General features: G+C 33.2%; 2 long non-coding RNA genes across 2 annotated transcripts in view; one reads left to right on the forward strand and one right to left on the reverse strand.

Annotated features, from left to right (window-relative positions):
* Window positions 1-25,606, reverse strand: part of LOC125503502 — a 137,057-nt gene that overhangs the window by 12,922 nt on the left and 98,529 nt on the right. The window contains exon 5 of the long non-coding RNA XR_007280922.1: window positions 4,556-4,610. This is a non-coding gene — a long non-coding RNA (uncharacterized LOC125503502). The remainder of the gene's footprint in view (window positions 1-4,555; window positions 4,611-25,606) is intronic.
* LOC109538242 lies at window positions 21,647-22,201 on the forward strand. Its single transcript, XR_002172013.2, has 2 exons — window positions 21,647-21,815; window positions 21,883-22,201. It is a non-coding gene; the product is annotated as an uncharacterized LOC109538242 (long non-coding RNA).

Below are 25,606 nucleotides of genomic sequence, written 5' to 3' on the forward strand. Positions count from 1 at the left end.
TAAGAGCGATGATGTACTGTTCATTGTATGAAAAAATGATTAAATTGCATGAAGTGTTCTAAAAGTTATTTTAAAAAAATCGCTTTTCTGGTGGCTGCTTTAGAGGCCTGTATCTCCGTAGAGGAAACTTTTTTAACTCTGGAAACTTTTTTATAGGAACTAGTTATGATTTTTTTAACGTCTCATATACAAATTCGAGAGCATCCCCACATATTCCGGAACACCCTGTATATTTTGCCATAAAATGGATCTCATAATTTTTCCAACTTTTTGCTGGATCGCTACAAATTTGTATTAATACTTTTGGTAAAAATATAGAGATTGCACTTCGAAATATTCGATTACTGTGTTTCGTCTGCATTGGTTGGCATGTTTCTTTTTACGACTTCACATGTTATTCTTACCTTTAAGTTTTCCATGCGCTGTCGCTACCTCTTTCTATATCTCTATATTATTCTTCCCGTCAATATTTATTCTTACTATGTAGCCAGTGATCAATTCTAATTTTTGATTGTATGATGCCATATAAAAGTGTTTAAAAGAATGTGTTTTATTACTGATGTTGAAAGGCACCGTTGGCAGTCTTTAGTTAATTGTTGTTATATGAATGTTTCCTCTAAAATCTAGCATACAGATACAATCAGAAATTGCGGATATTAAATTATTATTAGTTTGTTGCTCTGTTAGTAAGCATAATTTTTAAGCATAGTTGGATATAAATACTATATCATTTTACCGATAATTAGCATGGAATTTCCAAGTCCTACTTAGCTGAAGTATAAATGAACAAAATTGAAGCAGACAATATTACACAGGGTGATTCGGAATTAGTGCAACAACAGGAAACATTGGAGTATAAGATATGTCCAAAGTCGCTGTATAAGCCAAAACCACTCACGTTAAATTCGCAAACTAAATCAGGGAAGAAGGAAAATGTTCCTGCCTCAATTTAAATGAAACGCTCTTGGCTGGGCATTTAATTACCCTGAAATAATTATCCAGTCAATAGCGCCAAGGTGAGCAGCACAATAAGTTAAAACAAACTAATCTGCGAAGGCATAAACATAAAGGCAAAGCCACTAAGACAACACATTCAGATATAAACCTATTCAATAAAGATGTCCCTTGCGGCGAACCGTGCGGTCCAACATAATGGGTCTTTTATAGAGGTCTCTATCATTCAGAGTCAGAGTTGAGATAGTCACTTCGACAATGACCCATTGTGGGATATAAATCCGCTCCGGTAATATATAGTATCGGCTTGTTAGTAAATTTGATTGTTTGGTTTTTGCGTTGTTGCCTACCTGGAGACCTCCACGTTATACATTACGAATTAGATAGATTGACTGACAGGTTGCTTCTCACTACAATTGACTAATCCAATAAAAATCATCAAAATCAATTCATTTTACACATTTAAATCAGACGTTCTCTAAACATTGTAGTTCAATGTGGTTGGTTTTTGTCCTAAGCGACAAAACAAGTAAAACATTTTGCCTCTAAACATTACTTTTGTTTCATTTTGGAAGAATGTTAAATGACAATCCATATAAAGGAACTTCTGGGCAGATCCACTTTTTAAGGAGAATATTTTTTTTTTTCGTGCAACGGACACAGTCGAATAAATCTGTTGCTCCTCATTTCTATTTCTCTCAGCATGATCTTGATAGATCAGTTAGTGAGTGAGTTGTTTTATGATTAACGTTTTTGCGTCTTTCTAGAAAGATGATCTTTAAGAAAGCATTTATTTTATTTTTCCTGAAAGAATAGCTACAACACTTCGCGAAAAGTAACGCGAATCACCATTTAGGCGATATTTGAGACTTGGACGATGGGTTCTGGTTCTCTTATATTTGCATAATTCTATTACCTTGTTTTTACACGTTTACCTTGTTTTCTTTTGGGAAACAATTCGAAATACAATTTTGCGTGATTTTGCAGCTAGAGTTCTTCTAATAAATAATAAAGTTTTGGCCCAAAGAGAACCGTTTTATGAATGAAATTGAATTCTGAAATTTTCTCTGACATTAACCTTCCATTCGAAACATTTGTTTAGACGAATTATTTAGGTCTTTAAGGTTAAAAACCGGAATTTATTTTTATAATACACGTAAACAGGGTGGGTTTTTTCGATGACTAGTATAGGGATCTTCGGAACTAGAGCAGTTATGAAGAAGGTGAAATGGATAAAGAATTGTAGTTGACAGGTGTCAAGAGATATTTGGGAAAAACTTATTTATGGTACATTTTTAAATTACTCCTAGTTCCGTTGATATTAATTTGACAGGAAAACATTAAATAAAAAACTTGTAGGAAACTGAATTCCAAACAAAATGGCATAGGACATTTCTCCAATATAATTGTCAAATTGACATATGACACAAATTTGAGTTTTTTTAAATGATAACCATACTTGATTATTGCTTTACCGAATAGAGCATTTTATTACGATTTCTGTGATATACCACCTCGTTAGGTTTTTTTCGAAAATAAAGCGTCTGCGAACAATTTATAATGCTAATTCTATATGCGCTCCTCCGCATAATTTTTCCCAAGTGCGGATTCACCTGGACGTTATATTTCCTGGGGCATGGATTGGACGAAATGGCCCTATTTTATGGCCACCTCGATCACCGGATCTTTGACCTTTGGATTTCTCTTTGTGGGGAGGAAATATTCCAATATAAATGCACCTAAAGAAGCTGTTAGAAAATTTGAAAATATTGATGGTCGGTCCGCAAAAAAAGCAACTTATTCAGTTTTAAAGCGTTGCAATCTTTGCATTGACAATAATGGTGGACTTTTTAAAAATATTTTACAATAAAAATTAAAGTTTCTAGAGTTAAATTTTAATCATTGGTTTGATTTGATTTTTATAATAAATACTTTAAATGAGCAGCCGTCTTAATTAAAATAAAGTTATTGCCAACATTAACGTAGTTGTCAAAATAAATACTGAAGCGTATTGTTATCATTTGTTACTATGGAAACAATGCCGCATGTCTTATACTATTTTCCATGACCAACTTCGATCAACTAAATTGAAACAGCATTAATTGTTCAGGCACTTTATTTTAGAAAAAATCCTAACAATGTGATATATCTATCACAGGAATCGTAATAAAACGCTCTATTCGGTAAAGCAATAATCAAATATGGTCGCCATAAAAAAAACTTAAATTTGTGTCATATGTCAAAAATGACAGTTATTTTGGAGATATATTTTATGCCATTTTGTTTGGAATTCAATTTCCTACAAGTTTTCTATTTAATGTTATCCTATCAGATTAATATTGACGGAACTAGGAGTAATTTTAAAAATTTTCATAAGTATCTTCTTCCCAAATATCTCTTGGCAGCTGTCTAATTTTAGAAAAATAAAATTAGTTTCGAGTAGAGCATTCAAAACAACAATTCTTTGTCCATGTAACCTTTTCCGTAACTGCTATAGTTTCAAAGATCCCTGTACTGGTCATCGAAAAAAACTCACCCTGTAGATGTTGAAAAATCTATCTCAAATATTTTTATTTGAGTTAATCGTAAAATATTTCCAGCTTTTAATCATGTTTACATAATGTTCTTAGAACAAACTGGGCTGGCGTACTAGTGACTTTATTTGCCTTTAATTTAGGATATTCTGGCTATTTTGCAATACCTATTTAAATATGATGATCACAGAAAGTTACTATGTCGCAAAATTACGCATATCGTCCAGATGCAGATGCAGCTTAATTATTTTTACAGCAAAGCATGAAGCAAATCTCGAATATATTGAGCTTGAATAAAACGACCTATATTAATTTATCAAAATCCCATAAATCGGTCTCGTTAAAAGAATGAATATAAAAAAAGCACAAGCCAGTCTATCTATGGGAATCCGTGCGTGGGCCGCCTTTCGATGGACATTTTATCGTGTCCATTCTATTTTATTCGCACATAACAATATCGCAGGAAGAGTTACGTGCGACTCTAGACTGTTATGTGACGTACCGGTACCACGCCATGTTTTATTTATACTGCATGCGTTTTTCTTGAATTATGTAACAGCTTTGCGACTATTTTTTTAGTGTCCAAACGTAGAAATGTAGGTTTGCTTCTTGGATTTTTCGTCATTTAATTCAAGCTATAAACGAATTTTCCACCGTTTTCTTTGTAAAAATCTTCTACATTGCCTTCCTAAGGACCTTTAAACTTCAAAGTTCTTAATTATTTACATTTCCGTTCTCGTATTCATTATTAAAACTAAGCTTCTGGTGCTAAGAGTTGTTGATTGCATTAGAGACACCCTAAATCAGGGTTTCCCAAACTTTTTCTAAAACGGAACACTTTCCAAATCCAGAAATTTTAACGCAAACTTATCTACCAGGCGATTTTTAATGTTTAAAGTTCCCAAAAGTGTTTTTGCCTTTATTCACAATATTTTTAGCTTCGCCTACGCCCCTACTTATGGGATCTTTCGTCGATCACTGTAATATTCACTATATTTTTTCGAAGCACTAAACTGCTTTAATTGTAGATGTCCCAATTGAACTATTTAATATTAAGAAACACTTACTTTGAATTTCTCAAGAAAATCCCTCCCATGCTCTCAAGAAAATGCTAAATGTGATCTGAAACAAAACAGGAAATTTCAAATTTTTATTGTTACTTTGAATAAGTTTACGTTAAATGGCAGAAATAAATAACAGTCCAATTATTTTCTTTTTCACAAGCGCTTAATAACCATCAGCAGAACATACTAGCATGTTAAAACATAAGAACACTAGCAATCTTTATATACTAGAAAACTTCAAAAGACAAACATTTTCCGATGCGTTTTTTGATTAAAAATACCGTAAATTTTTGTTGGCAAATATTTATTGAAATTATCCATGAAGTGGAACGTGAAGCGCATCAAGTGCATTTTTGAGTTAACAAGAAGCGGTAGAATTAAAAAGTACGACGATTGTTTGATCATCGGCCATAACCCATTAACTTTATCGATTTATCGCCAACCAAGAGCTTAAAAACATGTTAAAATTTCTTCTGCTAACCAAGTTCGTGACTCACTACCTATTTCGGTGTACTTGTATTAATTCATCCACGGTAGAGATACCACAGAGTAAAATCGAAGTCAATGATGTCGGATTTTTAGACTAAATTATTTAATAGGAACATGATGTTTCATTTGGTAAACATTAACCAATTATGAAATTTAAATGGCATTATGAATATCAAACATACTTTAATAATTAAATCTTTGTTTGTTCGTTTAAAACTATCCAAATGGGTAAAGTTTTTCATCGTCAACAAATATTTTTAACTTAAAATTATCACTGAAAATATAATTAGGAACATGTCCAAAACAAAAGAGTTAGAATTTCGTTGAAACTATTGAGTTTTTGCCACTTGTCATGGAAAATAATTTATTCCAGGCTTCTCGCTCGAAAGCTAAACTAATCAAGCGTAAGCGTGATCTAACAGCCCGCAAAACTTATCGGTTTCAAAATGGCTTAATCTTAATAGTGTGTGAATCAACCCTCCTTCTAAGGTTTTTGTACTAATAAAAAAGTGTTTTGAATCCAGAAGAACGACAAAAAGTAAACACAAAATAGAGTGTTAAAAAAATTGTTGAAGAATTAGTGGACGCAAAATGCAGTTGCGTAAAATATTGCAAATAAATAAAAACTATGTTTCCAGTCCTGAGATTTCAGCAGACGGAAGCGGTTCAAATATGTTGATTAAAATTATTTTACAGAGTTATAGGCATTTTTATAGAAATCTAGAGCAGCGTAGTCAGCAAATATTCTAGTCGTTATTCTGTGTTTTCATTCGGGTATAGGAATACTTTTGGGATAAAGTATGGATACAAATGTCGTGAATCCAGTCTTTGTGATTCTTATATTATGCAATGCTTTGGTTGTTAAGTTAATTGAAGAAAACTACTTCTGAAACATTAAAAAATGAACAATTACAAAATATACGTATAATTAATAGAAAATGCAAATTATCGGTAATCAATGTGTAGATAATCTGAAATAATTTTGGTTTGTACCCACATCGTATACAATCTTACTGTTGGTTGATTAACAATCAACATTTTTGGGGACAATTTCTGTTTCGGCTAGTCACGTCTACTATTACAAATGCCAAATATTCACATTCATTGGCATTTAAAAACCTTTTACAAACAGCGAAAACGTTTTTCAATAAAGCTTTTTTTCAAATGTTTGGTATAATGCAATTAAATATATTTTTTGATTATTCGTATTACAAGAACCTGTAACATCCGAGTATTATTTAATACTTTTGTGACACGAATTGCTAGAACGAATGGAAAGGGCTTTTCCATATTTTGTCAAAAAATAAAAGAACGTATCAAAAAAATAGCTTTGCAGAACGACAGTTAGAAGAGGAGGCTCAGTTATCTGGCCTCCGAAGTCATCGGACCTAACGCCTCCCGACTATTAGCTTTAGGGATACATAAAAAAATTGGTTTTCTCAAAAACAGCAGATGAACTAATACAAAATATAAAAGACAAGACCCAGATACTCTTCAAAGAGTATTAATATATAAGGCCTTTTCATTTAAAGTTTATCAAGAAATCCGATTTTAAGCAATGTCCAAAGGGTTCTGGGATACCTTGTATGAGCGGCATGGTGATATGCAATGAGCAGCTCCGGGGAAGAAAAACTCTAGTTTTCTAACATAAAAATTAATCAGTATATCAGAAGTCTCGCTTGTTTTATTTTTTCAGATCTTCTATGTAGGAATGTATTGAAAAATGAAACAAAAAAAGCGGCTTCTAAGTCTAGACCTTAACGAAATTCTCCTAGACCTAGATACTTGCCAGATCACAATTATTATTTGCGGCTATTGTCGGCCTATCTATTGCAATTAATTTTTTTTAACGGCGTGCAATAATTTTATAAATGGCCGAAAGCTATAGGCACGAAGTGCACGGTTGGAGTAATGAGATTTTTGCACTACCCCTTTTCTCTGAAGTTTATTTGCGTCAACATTGGCTCAGTAGGCGTAGATTAAAATTTACAGCTCGAATAATTGACTGATTGTTTGGCAATACAGGGCCTAATAGATAAATAGGTCTTAGATATGTAAATGCTGCTGCTTGGATGTGCCTTAATAGGCTCGGTGTTAAGTTTCCAGTCGTGTAAACTCACTTTCAATTTAAACAATGTTTGTAAGTTGTTAGTTAATTTTTGCGCACTAAATAGTTGGTGCAATTTTTAATTTAATTATATCAAATAATTTTCTGTGGCATGACTTACCGAGAAACAGTCTTAACTTTAATTATTTTCTTGAACCTATGAGGCAATTGGCAAATGCTACTTTAATATTATTTAGTTTTCGTACCGAAAATAGTAGTTTTCGATGCAAGCGTGAAAAGTGTCGTTCTTCGAACGACGACGGCGTTTGACACCCGAGACGAAATCGAATTGAAATTGTTACAAAATATTACAAATAATATTTTCTTTTATCAAACTTTTTAAGAATAAACTACTAATATTCAACCAAAATATTCACGAACAATTTTCTATACATTTTACGAATCTGTTTTTGGATGTCTCTAAGATAAAACTGTTGCTTTAGGAGTGATAATAATCAATAATTGTGATAACAATCAGCAGTTGAACGATTTTTAAGACATGGTCAATGCCAGTCAAAAGAAAATAAAACTTTAAAATTATGTGGCTCTGAAAGTTCCTACTTCCACTTCCAGTTGATCGATTATAGTCGGATAGTTAACGTTCCGTTTTAAAAAAACCGTATATGGTTCCGATCTTAGTGTTCACTGAAGAAAATTAACATGAAATGTTTACAGCTAATGTTCCAATACATGTATATTTTCAGATTGCAACCATTTATATAAATTATCTAATGCCTGTATCTACTCTATATACCCTATTAACCTTTTGATGTCTTAAATACATATATATTCATTACGCCACATCCGGTTTTAAAGATTCAATGGATTTAAATAAGAGAAAAATCGAACCAATTATAGGTCGCGCATTTAATAAAATGTACAAACTCATACAGGCAATTAAACTGTCTAGACCAATAATAAATGTATAAAAGCTATTAGATCGAGTATGAATGCTACTGATCTCGATATATATTGAGGTAGAAAAATTCAACATTTTTATATATCTCTTTTCATATTGCAGAGCAGAAAAGGATGGAGCTTGGAAATGTTCCGATGCACGTTTCTGATTATGGTTAAGTCTAAGCAAAACGTAAGTAATTGTTTTAATATTGTTGCAATTTGCATGCAAATGTCTTGTAAGAAGTGCCATAAAATAAATTATGGGTTATTACTGATATGTAAACGTTTAATTGACTCGTGCAAGAATACATTTTTTCAATATTAATGAATTAATTCACATGCTCCATGTAATTCTACAGTGCAGTTAAGCATATTCATTGAAAGAATATTTTTTTCAAGAAATGGAATAACCTATAATAATTGATATTTATTTATATAATAAAATAAAACGTACCGAACAGAACTAATCGCGGATTTAAAAAACTGCTTGTTCAATTCCTAAGGTTAGCATTTTAAAACCATGATATTTCCCAGAATTTGCATTCTCGGCTTCTTCTCGTTTAGCGGAACATTCAAATAAAACTATCTAGAAACCAGAGCGATTCTCAAGCAGGTATAGAGCCTTAGATTATACTAAGTCTTACATTCAAGCAATACTATTTTAAAACATTATAAGTGAACTTACATCATCAGAAAACAAGGTTTCATTGTGAACAATTTGTCAGGTGGTCGATCAAGTTATTACATCGTACACTAGCGTAGAAAAAATATTAGGTATTCAATCTAACAAATCATATATATAAATGAATACAAATAAATAAATTGTTAAATAATTTAACTTTAGAGACAAGCATCAAACGGGGTGTCGACAATTATCCTAATTATCCATGTTTAGTGTCGAAACTTGGTGTTTAACAACAATCATGGTTCGCTAAGCCATTGGACTGCGCTGCACAGAAATGATGACTTTGCTATTGATATCAACTCTAAAATTCCGATTCATGGCACTATTAGCGTTTTGTTACCTCTAGGGTGAATTTTTGATATGTTTCAACCCTGCGAAGCTCATATATTGGTCAGCAATGGTCAACTGTTGCGACTCTTGGATCAGACATTAATATCTCATCAATGGCAACGGAAATAGACTCGATTACAAACTCGAGGTTGCACAGTGCTTATGCGCTTATGGTTTTTCGGCATTAAAAATATTACGCACCAAATTCCTACCCACAAAGCGTGCTAGTAATTGGGATTTTTCTAGATTTTTCCAAAGTTTCCCATAGTTCCCCAAACTATGTTCCACTGAACCTGAACTAGGGTTCCGCGAATGCATTTGCTGGACATGCACATTAGTTCATACTTCTTTTTAAGTTTCGATAACGTGGAAAAACGTCACTCACAAAAAATGTGGTGACTTGTTTTTTTGGCTGTTCGTCAAGCGTTCTGTTCGATTCTAGTTCATTATCAAAAAAGTTTGGAAAACCCTGCCTAAGAGACTTTTTTACTGTTTTTACGATAACAGATAAGATTTAGACAGATCAGAAGTGTTTACGATAACAGAAACTTTATTATGGAAATTTAGGATCATATTGCTTAGAAAAGTAGCTTAATAGCTACTGCAATCAGATGCTGTTATTTTAGAAACTCCCTGGAAAAAAGGTTTTTTCGAATTCAAAACCCTGGCACCCTTAATAATTAATCACACTCTGCTCAAACAGTTTATTTTATTTACGCGGACTATCAGTATATTTATGATATATGTATATATGAAGGGAATCATACCTTTTCACACAGACCCATTTCCTTGTTATGTAACAGTTTCAGGGCGATGGGTTAAATTGGGTCCCAACAACAATCAATGGGTGATTAATCGGGGTATACTGCTGGCCAATAGAAAATATGAATTTTTTGGTTTGCTTGTCTACGGTATTTCTTTGCTCTTTCGTAAGGCGTTTTCTAAGGAGCCTGGAAAGTTGTAAGCAAAGGGACATTTGCTTTCACTAAAGCAAATGTCCAAAACACGGGCTTAAGGCTTAATTTTATATAATCTGTAAATCTCAAATACAAATAAACTGATTGATAAAGGAACCAGGTGGATTTCAAGTCCTTTTCGGAATTGAAATAGTTATAGTTTTTATACCATGCAGTTGGTGTGTCGTTAGTCGGAAAGTTGTTCCAAGAAGGAACCCGCGTAAAGGCTGGCATGCAATTATCCATAACCTCCTAAGAGGTGCTGCTTTTTTTTAACCGTATACTATTCGATGATAATGCAATTAATTTGTAGCAAACTGTCTTACCGTGTCTTGTCTATATGATTTCTCTGTTTCAGTAAACAATCGCTTCTTGCAAAGGTAAACCGACATACAGTTTAGGTTGTGAAATGTCAACTCTTTCAAAAAAACACAAACAAACTAAAATAAATAAAGGATTTGGTACCATAATAAACAATCATTCTTATAATGTGGGGATCATTAACATTATATTTTGTTACCAAAAGTTTTCATTCACTCTATGACGCCCAATTAAATCGTTCAGAATCTGCAAAGCGGCCTCAATCAGTCATTTTGCTAACTGAAGCAATTATAATAAGTTCTTAAGTAAATAAAAGCATATCTTTAAGGTCTATCTTGTTTACATCTTCAAGCGAAAAATAAATTGAAATGCTCCGAACATGTCGAATGAATATGTTGGCAAAATGCGCGTGAAGCATTTCAATCAGCTACCTCTTGAAGTTTTGATTGATTGATGCAAGCCATTCAGGAGGATTAATATCATGATTATTATTATTGAATTTCTGAAACGAATTGCCGTAAGAATGGAAAATATTGATATTGTAAATTGTGCATCATCATTTTTGCTAGCTGAGGTTAAGTTTCAAACCATGCTAGCAGCTTATTTATTAGAAAAACTGATGTCATTGAATTGAGAGGGTCTAGATAATTTTTCATTAAATAAAGCCCTTAGATTTTCCTGTCATGGTATATCATCTATCACTTAAAGATCTTTAAGCGTATCAATTTTGAACGCCTCCTCAGACTTTCCAACAACTTTTCTCGATAATTTTCCAAACTATTTACGACTGAGGTCAGTTTAAATACGATTATATTTTTGTAAAAGTAATCGCTGTTCTAGACTGTAGCCCCCGTTTTTTACGATTGCGATTTATTCGCTTCCGTTAAGGAAAATTTCTTATGCTTCTAGTTTCAACATGTAACATTAATTATTCAACATTAATTGACTTCAATGTGTTTCTTGCTGCAAGAAAATGAAGTTTGCTACTTACTGCTTCGCATTTAAAGCATGAACAGGCTGTTCCTCTTTGGCAAGCATTTTGTAGTTTCACGTGGTTACTCTAGTCGAAAGTACAAAAAAAATAAATTTTTTGATGAAATTTTGCCATCAATAGCAAAAGAGCCAAATATTTTTTGTTAATAAAAGTTAGGTCAGATCGTCTTCTCTTGATGCAAAGAATATCGCAGTATCCTTTTGATCATGTGCTCACGGGACACCCTGGATATGTATAATATTTTTTACTATTCGTCATCATAATTTCATGAAACTTTTCCCGTCTGTTGTTGGGCATTTTAATGGTATTTTGTGCTACTTGATCGCGTGAGCGATCAATAATTGCGTTTTTAATTCATAACAGAATTGAAAAACATAATGCTATTTATCTACTTCTTGTCTTGTTTCCTTGATAATGCAGTATTATTTTCCTCTATTACCGAGAATCCCTCTTTTTTGGTATTTTGGTCTGCCTGAAAAGCTGCTGTAGCTTGAGGTTCACTGTGTGCTTCATTTTCCTCACCCTTTGATTTTCCTACTATTTCTTAAAATTTAAATTACTTACTTGTGCCAGTAATAACGTTGTATTAGCCTTTTATCTCTTTCAATTAGTTGAGCTCCATTATTATCCGGAAATTCTAACTATGAGTAGCATGACAACTTCTTTTGGTTTACGTCGACAAAAGCCTTTTGTTTCTTCGTTGTCACTTTTTCAAATGTCCGAAGAACATACGCTCATTATAATGAATAACTTGCGTAATAGTATGGTTAAGCGCAAAAGACCATTTTGGACAATGGATTGGCCAAGTCACTAGCCAATTAATGTTGAAAAAGGTGTAATCTAATATTTTATTGTGAATGACTTTTCAATATGTGCTGCTCTTCGATGGGACTTTTATTACTGTCAGCTGAGTTTTTTGTTTGAAGACGACCCATCCAATATATTTCTTTCATATTATTGTTTATCTTTTTTCATACTATAGATTTTCATATTTCTGTTTGCTTCATTAAGGCAAGTATGTTTGCTTGCGCGTTTAGCTTTATATTTGGGACCTGTTCCCAGCATCGTCTGGCATCTGTTAAAAATTTTAATTACACAGCCAGCTTCTGAAATGTATAAGTCTTGGCTTCATAAATTGTCATTATAATTAAATGAGGAATCTTAAAATAGATCAAAAAGATTCTAACTATACGAGTAGGTATTGTTCATTCATTTACCGAGACAGGAAATCAATAATGATGATGACATATTCTTTTTCTGTTAGAATAGCTGCTGGGTCTTCGGTTTGAAAAATCATTAAATTGGCCCCACAGAAGAAAAACAACTACATTACATTTCGTTTCCACATTGAAAACTGGCGAAGATAAGCCTTAATAGAAACAAGGGCTACCGTGGTGCCACTCAGACCTCTCACGGCAGCGCATTTATCAAACAAGATATGGGCAAATGATTTATTCTTCGGCTGTTATCTGCCATCGACTGGCAGTCCTCGCAACTTGACATAATAATAAATTACATTGGTAAATTTTTCAGTTATGATTTGGTTCTATTATATTATTCAGTAGAACAATGAGTTGCCTGTTTGGAACTAGCTAATGGTGTTTTTGTCTTGGTGTTGAGCCTCGTCTCAATATATTCTGGTGACTTGGCCATTTGATCTATAGGTGTCCATTCAGGAATTGGAACTTGTTATTTATAATTATAAATCAAGCGAACATGGTTTGTATCATGACTTAACTTCTTATATGCGTCTATAACAGCTATTTCACTTTACATGCGTACATATAATTGCTTTCGCATTATACCTACTGTTGCGTTAAATGCGTTGGTTACTGCTTAGATATTTCATATAATTGCACGATTAATCAGAGAATTGTCTGCAACTTAACGAGTAGACGTAAAAAACATGTAACAAAAAGCAACGAAAATTTTTGGCATCAAATAAAACAAGAAAATGTAAGTCTTATTGGTATTTTAAAGGATGGAAACCACGTTATCAAGCAAGTAGGCCATTCTTGTAAAGTTATATTATATATTATATATTACGTGCCAAATAACACAGTCAAAATGGAGTCGAATTGTTAAAATTATACAATGAAATGTCCGTTTTGTGTTAAAAACGATCTGCAGCCCAGATTGTTTGCTTTCTAAAGAAACTCTTATCCAAAGGACGCGTATTTGAGATATAACAACATTAGGATTTTAAATTTTTGACCTTTATACAAGTTTAATGGCGCAAGTTCATGAAAGTTATGTTATATACAGGGTATTTTTTTTTACCTTGAAACGCTGAAATATTTCGGAAACGAGTGATCTTACAACGAGTGATCAACTTGAGAATATCAAATGGTAACCACAACATTTTACTGGACATTCGAGTAGTACGTCAAAAAGTGAGAATAATTTATCCAAACCATTTTTTTTCATTTTGACAGGTGGCGCTGCGATCCACCAATTATAAATCAATAGATGTTTGGTTGATTTGGAGGTACATATTTAATTTTATTAATAAAAAAATTTTTGGACCGAATATTCCTCCGACATTAATAAATGCCTTTTGTCACACTAAAATTTTTATCGTTTCAATAAAATAACAGATAGTTTAGCAGATCTAAAGCAAAAAAATTGATAATTCATGATCGCAGCGTCACTGTCAAAATTGAAGAAAATGTTTTAGATAAATTATTCTTACTTTTTGACGTACTACTCGAATCTCCAGTAAAATGTGGTGGTTACCGTTTGAAATTCTCAAGTTGGCCCCTGCCAGGCCTACAAGGTCGAAGTTGGCGTTGTTTTTCTTACACGAATAAACTTCCCACATATTAACTTCTTATTTGAAACATTTTTTCCTCGGATCAGTCGTTTCCGAAATATTTAAGTGTTTTAATATAAAAAAAGCCACCCTGTATATTACCGGCAATGTGCAAAATGCCTAGGCATTCTATAAACTGTCAACTCGCCTGGCAGAATCGCTACTACTTTGGGCAATCTGCACATTGAGTACGGAATTTCAGGCAATCTGCAGAATGCCGTACGCGCTAGTCAGTCTGAATGTTAGGTATGTTTAATCATTGAACTAACGCGTACGGCATTTTGCAGATTGCCTGAAATTCCGTAGTCAATGTGCAGATTGCCCAAAGTGGAAGCGATTCTACTAAATGCCTGGCGAGTTGGTCAGTTTACAGAACGACTAGTCATTTTGCACATTGCCGGATTTCGTACATTGCCGGTTACATATAGACTTCATATAGTTGATATGTGGATCTAAAAATCTAGCACGGGGTGAGGAAAGGTGTAACAGATTAATACAAAGCTTGAATGTGATCGTAAATGGAGCTCTTTTCCCTGCATTTATTAAATGAATATAAATTTGGCTCAACGAAATTGCTAACTCGAAATTAAGTAATTGTTTGAATAAAAATTGCTAACAGAAAAATGGACATATTTTGCCTACAACACGGTGATGGTGTTCTGTTTTCTACAATAACAATACATTGCCATTTTTGTTATAAATGTTATTTTCATTGTCTCGTTATTTAGGAATCTATTTGAAAAGAAATAGCCCGCATTGCCGGATTTTTCGATTTTGTAAAAACTTTTTTTTGTACATAACGAGTCTTCTAAAATGTTACTGCCCTTCTTTGACACAAATGAGTAGTGCAGTTTAACTCCAAATTAATAGAATAATATGTGACTAAAGGTTCCGTACTAAGATAAAATCAAATTTTTAATTGCTTCTTATTGCACCATCTTTATCACAACGTTGGCGGTTCTGTCATTGGAAACTGTAGTACAAAATTTCTCTGAGGATCGTATTACAGAAGCTACATTTTTTGCTTTTCGATGGTGTTCAGTACTTAACATGAACTGAACTGAACTCACACCTGAAAGGCGGCTGTTCTTGTTACTATCGGCATCAAGTTAAATGTTCTTAACGATCTAAAGGGTGTTCCGATAAGAATGACGGATTAAAATTTTTAATAAAACATATGTATATATTTGTGGCATAAGTTTGAAACATTTATTGAAAAATAAAGTACACATCATGAGGTTATGGATGAAATAAGACATCGGACAAATGAGCGCCTTGGCTTTGCTGGCACAGAGGCTCTGACTTTGGCATCCAAGTATTGTAGAAGAGCACTTTTTGAATATGAAACTTTTTTGCAATTCGAAGTAAATATGGTAATTTTTCTTTTCAAATGCTTACGTATTTCAATAATATACCGCTCAAACATGGGATTTTTCAAAATAATACTTAATAACAAAGTTGAAATTCGATTTTCAACAGTCTAGAAGTCTTCAAAATCTTTTTTAAGAAATTTTGGAATTTTTTTAAATGGTTTTCTCGTACTCTCAAGTGAGCCCCTATCACCACTTAAGAGGAATGACGCCAATTTTGAATCACCCTGTATTGATTTTGACAAAATAAGATATTCTGAAGTTAAGCGGTTTTATTGGCACAATAAAAAATGACCAATTAATCGACACAAATTGTTTTATTTACGGGGTGATTAGTGATTACAATTGTTCACCATTTGTTTTGAGGGTACGAAGCAATAAAGGCAACCTATTGCTTCGGTCTTTTCTCGAAGATACTACCGTTGAATATATAAGTTTAACTTCGTCCATTAAACGTTATTTTAAAACCATCACCGATTAACTGACATAAGGTGGAGTGGGGTAAGTGCACCCTTTCAGCCCATATACCTTTAATTTGTTTTATATTACTTTAGCCTATATTTAAATCAACGAATATTTACTTATTAGTAAGTGAAAAAAACCCTTCTTAAAATATTTGCAGAATTCGTTAAGTTTTGTGTTTTTTTGTGCCTTTGTTCGAACTTATTTTCTACTGGGTTTTTGAAAAGTGAACCGATTAACGATGACAGCAGCCCAATAGAAAAGTTTGCGAAAAATTGACCATAGTCGTATTAGCCTGAGCAACACTGTGTTGAGTTACGCTATTGAGTTGTTGCCGGTCTCTGAGTTAACGAGTTATAACTCATCGGTTAATGAGTTATAATTCATTTGTTAAAGCTTTACCAGATTCGAGACTGGAAATTTAACATTTAGAAAAGGGTTATTAACATTTTTCCTGAGTAATGTTTTACTACTTTGTTGAAACAACTAAAAAAAAGTAATCTAGATTTTCCCAGCAACAGAACTGAGTCCAACGAAAGTCGACGAGTTTTTTTTGCAAAATCGGTCTGTTTATTTTTTTGCATAAAAGATTAAGTTTGTCGGTATTTTCCAGTAAAACGTAAGGAAAAACGTGGTTTTTCTGTTTAGAGACAGTGTTGTTTAGAAATATCGACCTAAAAGTGCAGAAACTCCAGTTTCCAAGAGTTTTACAAATAAATTATTTTCACTTCGGAGAAAAAATTTTGGAAAAAGACCTAGAAATAATTATGTATTAGGGTTTTGTTCATAATTCGAAGCTGCAAAAAGTTTTTCAAACATTTTTGCAAAGCGGTTAAGGAGGCGAGTGTCAATCAAATTTATCTTATAATTTTTCACAGAAAATAGTTGTCAGTATTTTTAGTAAAATTAAAAAATAATGGATTTTTGCGAAGAAAGAATTTTCTTAAAGGAAAGTTTGTGAAAACTGGAATGACCTGAAAATTTAAAGGAACTTTAGAAATCTTCAGAGCGATGAGGGCTGCGAATTTTCCCAATAAACTTTTGCTCTCTGGTCGTTTTTTTAAGATAGTCCTAATTACTTTCGGTAAAAAACTGAATAAAATTATTGGGTTTCAATGCCAAATTCGAAGCTGAAAAGGCTTTTCTAAATATCCCTGCTAACCGATGAATGGGGCTAATTTTCTAGCAAAATTAATTTTGTAATTTTTGACTGAAAACAATCCATTATTGTCAAAAAACAAGAAAATAATCGGAAAATAATGCTTGTTTACATTTTCTATTAAACACTTTTAGCTTTGTGATCGGTTTTGGCGGTAACCTTAAAGGTTTTCGGGAAAAATGTTAGGAATTTATTTTCATTTTTGTTCCGAATTCGACACGAAAAAAGTTGTTGTAAATTTTTTACAAAGCCATAAATTTATCTTGAAATTTTTCGAGAAAGAGTCCTCCAGAACGTCAGTATTGTTAAGTGAAACTACAAAGTAGAGCGTTTTTCGAGTAGAAAGTAAAGCAAAAAAAATCCAGTCAGAACTAAAAAACCACATTTTTTAACAAATTCTACAGTGTTCAGAGGAAAGGCGGTGACGAGATTTCAAAATAATCTGTTATAAACTTTCGCCTATTCTGTTCGTTTTTTGATAGAAAATTGTTCGATGTCTATTCCAAATTCGAAGGTAAAAACAGATTTCAAAACTTTTTGCAAAGCGACAAAGGATTCGAAATTTATTTCATAACTTTTCGCGGAAAATATCTTGAAATTGTCAGCATGTTAGAAAATTGTAAACAATCATCAAATCATCAATCAAATCGCAAACAAAATTTCCAATCCAATGCATATCTTGAATATGTGGGCCATTTATATATTATCTCATTAATTCATCTTTTAAAAATAGGCTTTTAGATGGGTCATTTGCAAACTAACCTCAGCTGATGAGTACTAAAGTCTCGAAACCGATTCTGGGAGTTCTTGCTTTCCACATAGGGAAAACTCTGTACTCGTAGCAAACAAATCCACTTTTTGAGGTCAACTGTTTATGAAAAATATTGTTCAGTTCGTAGCTGTGGTGGTATCACGTTGAATGAAAATAATGATAAATGAAAGTCTTATCCCATTTTCTTCGAATCCAATGGTTTAAAATAGCCAGATTCAACTAATGATACACATGACGCAATGCTAATGCTATCCTACTGAATAACAAATATTTCAATGAATTCCTCCTCGATGGTAAAACTACTGGCAACATGCTCATTACTGATGATGATGGTTATGTGAAGCAGCAAAACAACCCCGCCAATGGTATTGACAACAATAATTGACAAAAGGTGAGCTCGTGCCGCATTCCAATGGTCGTCCGCGGCATGTCGTGTGGGTGATCACGTGCTGGCCGTGTCACCAAGCGGCCTCCAGAGCCATTGTTTGAAATTCCAGGCCAGAATGGCCCTAATTATCTTGAGAACGCGTGGAGATAGATATCGGCCACAACACCGAGCAAAATGCTTCCTTAAACGTGATGATAACGAATGAAAAACTGTTATGTTTACTTGTATCGCATTGTTCAGATCTAGGAAAACATCTTTACAATACAATTTAGACACTTCTTTTGTGGTCTCGTGCTTGAAACGGACGAACAACGTGCAACTATGTTGGTCTGTTGCGGTGGTACGATTTCGAACATGCGAACTCAATGGTGTGGCGATAGGTCGTAAGTGAAATTCACTGACTTTATTCTGCTCAAATCAACAATCAACGTATTTAAACGTTTCTATAACTCTAATTCGATTTCCACTACTGTCTAAAGGAACAACTTAAAAACTGAGCGCGTAAATATACACCTCAAATTCTTCGCTTATTTCCCTTTGTGCCATTTTGCGAATCAATCAATTCTAATGCATTTGAGAAGCTTCAATATTCTGCCGCGCTTCATATTAAAATAGCGTTTAGGTTTAGTTATTCTACTATATAAAATGTTGGACGTATTAGTAAGAATCATGATACAAACATTTAAGTTCAATAGAAGTACGTCTACTAACGTGATGGAGGTACCTACAGCTAAGTAAAATCTAAAGTACTGGTACTGACATTCAATTTATGTTTTTCCATTTGATAGTGGTAGTATCAAACCAGGTGAACCAGGTTAAACTCTTGGCATAGCTAATCCGACACCAAGAGTAAAAATAGTCAACATTTTTGAAACAAATACGGTAATAGTAAACTATTATTTCCCTTGGTTCTCGAGAACTTACACATTTAATGAACAAATTAGCAATTTTACTTATACTCATACAGACTGAATTTGTCGTTGAATACGAAACGGAATAAACCTCTGGTCATTCTGAAAGACATTTAAACATGTTATTAAACCTTATCCTAAAATAGCAAAATTCTAGGACTAAAAAACCCGCATGTGACCTTACGGATCAATAAAAAATCTTTCAATTGAAGCAGTACTTTGCAATAATAAATCAGATTGGTACTCTGATCTAGAGTTAGGAATTAGTACAATAAAAGCTTTCCAACAAAGTTATTCTACATTCCCATAGACAAAAGTGTCCCGCCCCTAATACACAACTCTTAGTTGATTGCTTGGTAAAAATGTAAAGTTTCCCATATTGAGTTAAAAGTATCAGACTTCTCTTTGACATTTCTGTAAAATTAGTCCAATCTGTGTTTCCTAATTAAGGCAAATTATCATATTCTGCATTGCATCGAAGTTCACTTCTAAAACAAAACTATTAAAATGAAAAATTGCTGTGGAAATATAGCTTGAATCTGTGTCTCCACCTTGACAGATAACCGCTAATAAATAATACGAAACGAGTTTTATAACGAACTTCCAGATAATTATAGAGGTTATTTGTTACATATACCAACCAAACAACCTAAAGCAGGATTATGCGAGTGAAAAAAGGAGAACAAAAACGGGTGAAATCTAGTAGACTGAAATCTACTTAATGAACATCTAGCACAGATGGTTGCACACAATTTTTAGACCAGATTCTTTAAGTTATTTAACAGATAATTAATGAGGATGCAGGAAATGTTACTTCTGATGGTTTAGACGGCTGTTATTCTGAATCACAGCTAGATTTATTTAATTGGGAAAGCGATATAACCAGAAGTTCTTTTATATGAAACATCGTGATAGGTTTGTTGTGCAAAATAGTTTGAGCGGATACGACCTGAGCACACTCGTTTTAGGACAAGCTGTTGGAGGTCTAAAAGCAAATGAAACAAATACATCTCTTAAGATTGCAAGCACATTTGCGTCTAGGGTTTGGAGGTAGACAAATGCTGTTTTTAAATAAATGTCGCATGGTTGATAAAGTGCATTGAAGGAAAATATTGCCCGGCATTTCCATCTTTAATAAAGGCCATTAGCCAATGCGGATGCCTTTCCATTTCTATCTAAAGTTTAATTTACAACTCGCCTGCGCTAAGCCACAAAGTAAAACATATATACAACAAGTTGTCGGTATATTTCCGGCTCCAGCAAATATAAATAACAAACGAGATGAAATCCCGTAGTCCATTACGTGGGGTCACACCCAGATCAGCAGGAAGAAAGCGGACTGTTCTGCTGCCAGCATACACCTGCACCTGCCCATACTTTTTCGTATGCTCCATTCGCCTTTTTCATGACGGTTTTGCGATCTTCTACCGAAGCAACAGTGGGATATTCATATTATAAACCGTCTTATAAGGCAAGCGGCTGTGTACAGCTAAATTGCCTTAATAATTGTGTATCTTTTTTATTCGATTAAAATAGCTTCAAAGTCTGGCGAAAGTTCAGTCTAAGGTGTAGTCATCGAAATGTTTAATCAATTATTTGCTAAATTAGATTCTATCTCGCGCTTGCTTTTCAACACTAATACTACAGAAAAAGTTCCTTTGTTATTAATGGGTCTGTTTGCATTATCTTCAGCATTTGCGTTTAAGTAACATAAAAACAACAAATATATAAAAATAACAGATGGTATATACACGAAAAGAATTGGACATTTGAAAATAGGTTCGCGTATTTAGGCAAAAACGTTCTTTTGCCGTTGTTCATTTTAAAGATCTGCCAAATAATTTCTATGAGTGAGTAAATAGAGAAAAGGTGAACAGTTCAGAGATAGTGGTGATCGCATGTGACAATTAGTGCAAAAGCATTTTATTACCAGCAAATTTAAACCAACTGAAAGGAAATGCACTGGTTAATTGTATCATTTAAGATAATGTTATAAAAATATGATTAAAATCACAGAGCATTTGTTATTAGCATATCTGAAAGAGAAAGCTGACTGCAAAAAAATCATCATTGTTGATAAACGATTTTACTCAAAAACCATTTATAGGCACTTCTTTCATACTCACAGCAACAACTTACACAAAATGTATGAGTTCGAAAGCATTTTGGAAATTGCACAAAAAAATGCAACAAGTTTAAACTTTTCATTATCTTCTGGAAAAAAGTCAAAGTTTTGAGGGGAACTATATTTCAGGCTGTTCTGTTTGCATATTAAAGATGCTTTTTTATTTTGTCATAGATTTCTTAAAAAATATGCTCTTGGATTGGAACAGATGATACAAAAATTATTAAGTACCTCAATGAATCAGCCTCTCCAAAAAACAGTCAATTGATGTATTTAAAAATGGCAAAGTTGATAAACGCCCCGGTTTGCACGCTAAAACCTAAACAAATACACCAGTCACTAACTATCACAAATTTGGCATTATTTGTCATTCGAAAATTCATATTCGTGTTTTATGACCTAAGTAATAGATATCCTTTATTTAAGTCGAAATTTGCAGTTTTTCCTATGATATGCAATCAGATGAAGGGGAATGTGAGCTAGTAAGTAATTGAATATACAACAATAGTGAAATAATTGTCGGATTAGCTTAACATCAAATTTTTGAAGGAAACTCAAAAAGAGCAAATAATTCTTCGTTTGGAAGAATTGAAAAAGGAAGTACAAACTATTCTGGACACAGTCGACATGATCCCAAATCGCAATACGAAATTACCGGCAAATGCGTTATCGAAAAATGTTGAAGTTCAGTCAAATAACGCGCAAGTCGTATTATTTGAAAATGCCGAACTGTTGCTTAAGCCGGAAATGGAAGAGGTGATCTGTTCGGGTGATACTCGTTAAGATAACTAACATATACAATTGTTAATGGAGAATGCAATTATATATTCAGAATGGATATCTTATAAATTAAAGTATTTTGAACAAACCCGTACTTGACAATGCTTGCAAAACAATACCTACATAGCTTATCTAAAGCAGCCCATCTAGTTAGCATTTTTCTCGGATGACCATGTAGGTTGATGCGAATTTTATCCACAATTAGTCTACAACTGTCTTTACATCAGAGTCTGACGACATTAATTTTAATAAATAAAATAATAAAAAAAGAAAAATGCAATATTCAATAAATTCGCACAGCAGGCACGGTTGAGATTATAATTACTAGATGCGTACGACCTGAAACATTTCATACCCCGCGCATACTTTAATGCAAATCTTTCAGATGGTAAAGTTTGTTAAATTCCTACTAAATCATTACATATGTAGTTTCGAAGTGTACCGATTCGTGGAAAGAGAAACAGATCCTTATTTGGTCTGTTAATATTTGTGGAATTGGCTGGAAATAAATTATTTATCAGCTTGCTACCAATACTTGCAAAACAACACTGATATTTCACGGTTAGTTACTGATGATTTATTGCACATGTATACGGGCGAAAATTACTAATTGGACAAATTTATAAGTGGGAGTGTGTCTGAAGTAAGCTAATAATGCGAAACATTGCGCAAATGCAATTTCAAAGCTTCGTATCTTAATTAGAGGTAAAACTGGACTAGTTAGGAGGCAATCCACTACATAGTTTTGATAGATTTGTACACTGTAACAATCATTAATTTATAATTTTATTGCAACGTCTTACTAGTTTCAATTTTCAAAATCTATTGTTACATTACAAATCATCAAACTTATTTAATTTGCATACTTGTAATTTAGTAATTACGTAAGCTCCACCTGATACATTAAGCGAAAAGATAGAAGTTTTACAGTGTAAACATTTCTGAATACAATCAAAACATGGGCCATGGATATAACTGGGAAATTTGTAGATAAATTTAAAGTAAATTTTGAAGTCATAAACATTTGTCTACTAACAGAAGCACATTAAATTCAATACATTTTTGCGTTCATATGCGTTCCTGTGCAGTTAAAAAAATTGCGAAAAACAATTAATTATTGCTATAAACGTAGTAATGGAAACATGGATATAGATACATTTGTACTCAATATTTTGTAAGCAAGTATATTTTCTGGCGCCATTAATACATGAAAAACTTTAAGTTATATTTACAGTGAGTACAAAGAACACAATAATTTCCCACGACTTTTTGCAGATAGTTTAATAATTTTCTATAAAATAAAAAGCCTTTAAAGGTAAACCAGGCAGCCTCGACTTGAATGTCGCAATTCTCTAATAATCATATAAATGTTTTGAATTAATTCAAAAGGTAATGCCACATTTTCATAAATTATGATTTATCACGGATCGATGCAAATGCTATAACAATTAGATCAATTAGAAATGCAATCAGTTTTTGGATTTTTTCTTTAGTAATCTGACCACAATAATACAGGCATACGCTGTAGTATAATAATTATGAGACGCACAAACACGGAATAACAATAATAATTGATTTTAATCATATATTTTATTGAATAGGACAATGCAATATAGTTCTTATGGGTTTGTTGCAAAAAGTATGCAATTTCTAATCGAAAGAACAATGTTTTTTATTTGCTGTATGACAAACTAGAGTAACTTGGCTTTTTTTCCTATCATAAATTGCAAGCAACTCAAGCTCTTGTGGTTATTGGCAAGTCGGAAAGAATGGAAACTCAATTCATTATTCTAAATGGTGATTTGTTTCTGCTACTCGTCATCACAATCGTATCAATAGCATAACAGTTTTGAAAATGTTATTGAATATTAATGAAAAAAAAAACATCAAAGTCGTGCTAAGGTGTTTTTCGGAAACGTATCGAAGGCCAAAAATGTAGCTCACAAACTGCAAAGTTTTAGGCTTTTAAAATCGGTAAAGAGAGCTTTTTCCTATGTTTTAGGATGACCCAATCAGCCAATCGTAGTCGGTTGTGTATTATTATACCAGCTTTTATAACTGTTATTAGTTATAACACATATTTAAAAGTGAAAACGTATTAAATTTACCGAATGTTGATCGACTCAATGGGCATAATGCCAATTAATCAAGTTATTGTAGCTGATTCAATGTCAGTATACACTAATTTATGGGTTTTATCAGTTTACTTTGTTGCGATAAGTGGTAAAACTAACAAGCTTTATACGGATAACTAGTACGCACAATTATTCATTAATTCATATTTTAAATTAATTGCAGACAACTAGAGGTTTGAATGTTGACATTAATGTTAAATAGTTGCAACAAGGTTGTTCGAACTCGGATAATATTTTACCAAATTTAATCCGAAGGGGGCACCCATTAGTTTCTTCTGCTCAAAGATGTGTCCGAGAACTGATGACCCATAATATAGCACTCAATTTGTCATTTTTGTAGGCCGCAGAAGCACAAATTTGAAGCTATTTTCACAGTCAGCGGTTCATTGCATTTAAAATCAAAGTTTATCTTAGTAATACAGGTGAATAATGGCCAAAAACAAAACTTTAGTGGCAAATGTTTCAAAAATACCATCACATAATGCTTGCAGCAAGGTCAGTATTGGATGACAGTGAAAAATTCAACAGAAAACGAAAAACAAATTCCCAACTATACAGTTTGTATAAGTTGCACACAAATGCAGACTATTAAGACCATTGTTCATCCACGTTTCATTAAGCACTTCTAAGTTTGGTCATGTATATTGAAAACTGTTAGCAAACTGTTGCGATCAACATTGAGGAAATTCATCCTAGCAAAACTTATAATACTGACAAGATATCCGCTGAGAATCAAGCCTTAGTTACACCTAACGGACACATTACGGTCATCGATTGAAAAAAGCAAGATAAAAGTGAATTTATTATGTCCGATTCCGCAGTTTGAACAGAAAAACCCACCGGATAAGTTATGAGCGTAATAAAGAGAGTGTTTGCAGCGTCCCGAAGATAGTCCATCTGCCGACGAATAATTAGACTATCTTCACATGTCTCCTGATAATTGCCGCGCAGGTAGCAATTACTTGTCTTCTTGTCACTTGGCTTCTGGTATTACTGGCTTCGGGTGTAACTTACAGCCACTCTTCTCTATGCTCAACATTATCTTTGGATATTCTTGAAATTCTTCGCCTGCTACAAGACAGGTGAAATATTCGTATTCATGTACGGCACTAATATTAATCTTCGAGGTATATCCGGTGTTGGTTTAGTCGAATAAACGTTTCGGAATCTGTTGAATCTTTCCGTGCAGAGGATTTGTAATTGGCGTAATTCATTTGTAGGGGTTATATTTAGGTGTTGAGTTAGTGTTTAGCCAATTTATTAAATATTTTTATATGCAGGGTAAAAGGGTACTACGAGATTTTTTGGCTCAAAAGAAGACGATCGGATTGAATTTGTATTATGAAAAAATTCCGAAT

Source organism: Dendroctonus ponderosae, unplaced genomic scaffold (assembly GCF_020466585.1).
Source record: "Dendroctonus ponderosae isolate FM_Combo_2020 unplaced genomic scaffold, Dpon_F_20191213v2 Dpon_F_20191213_2, whole genome shotgun sequence".
Lineage (NCBI taxonomy): Eukaryota > Metazoa > Arthropoda > Insecta > Coleoptera > Curculionidae > Dendroctonus > Dendroctonus ponderosae.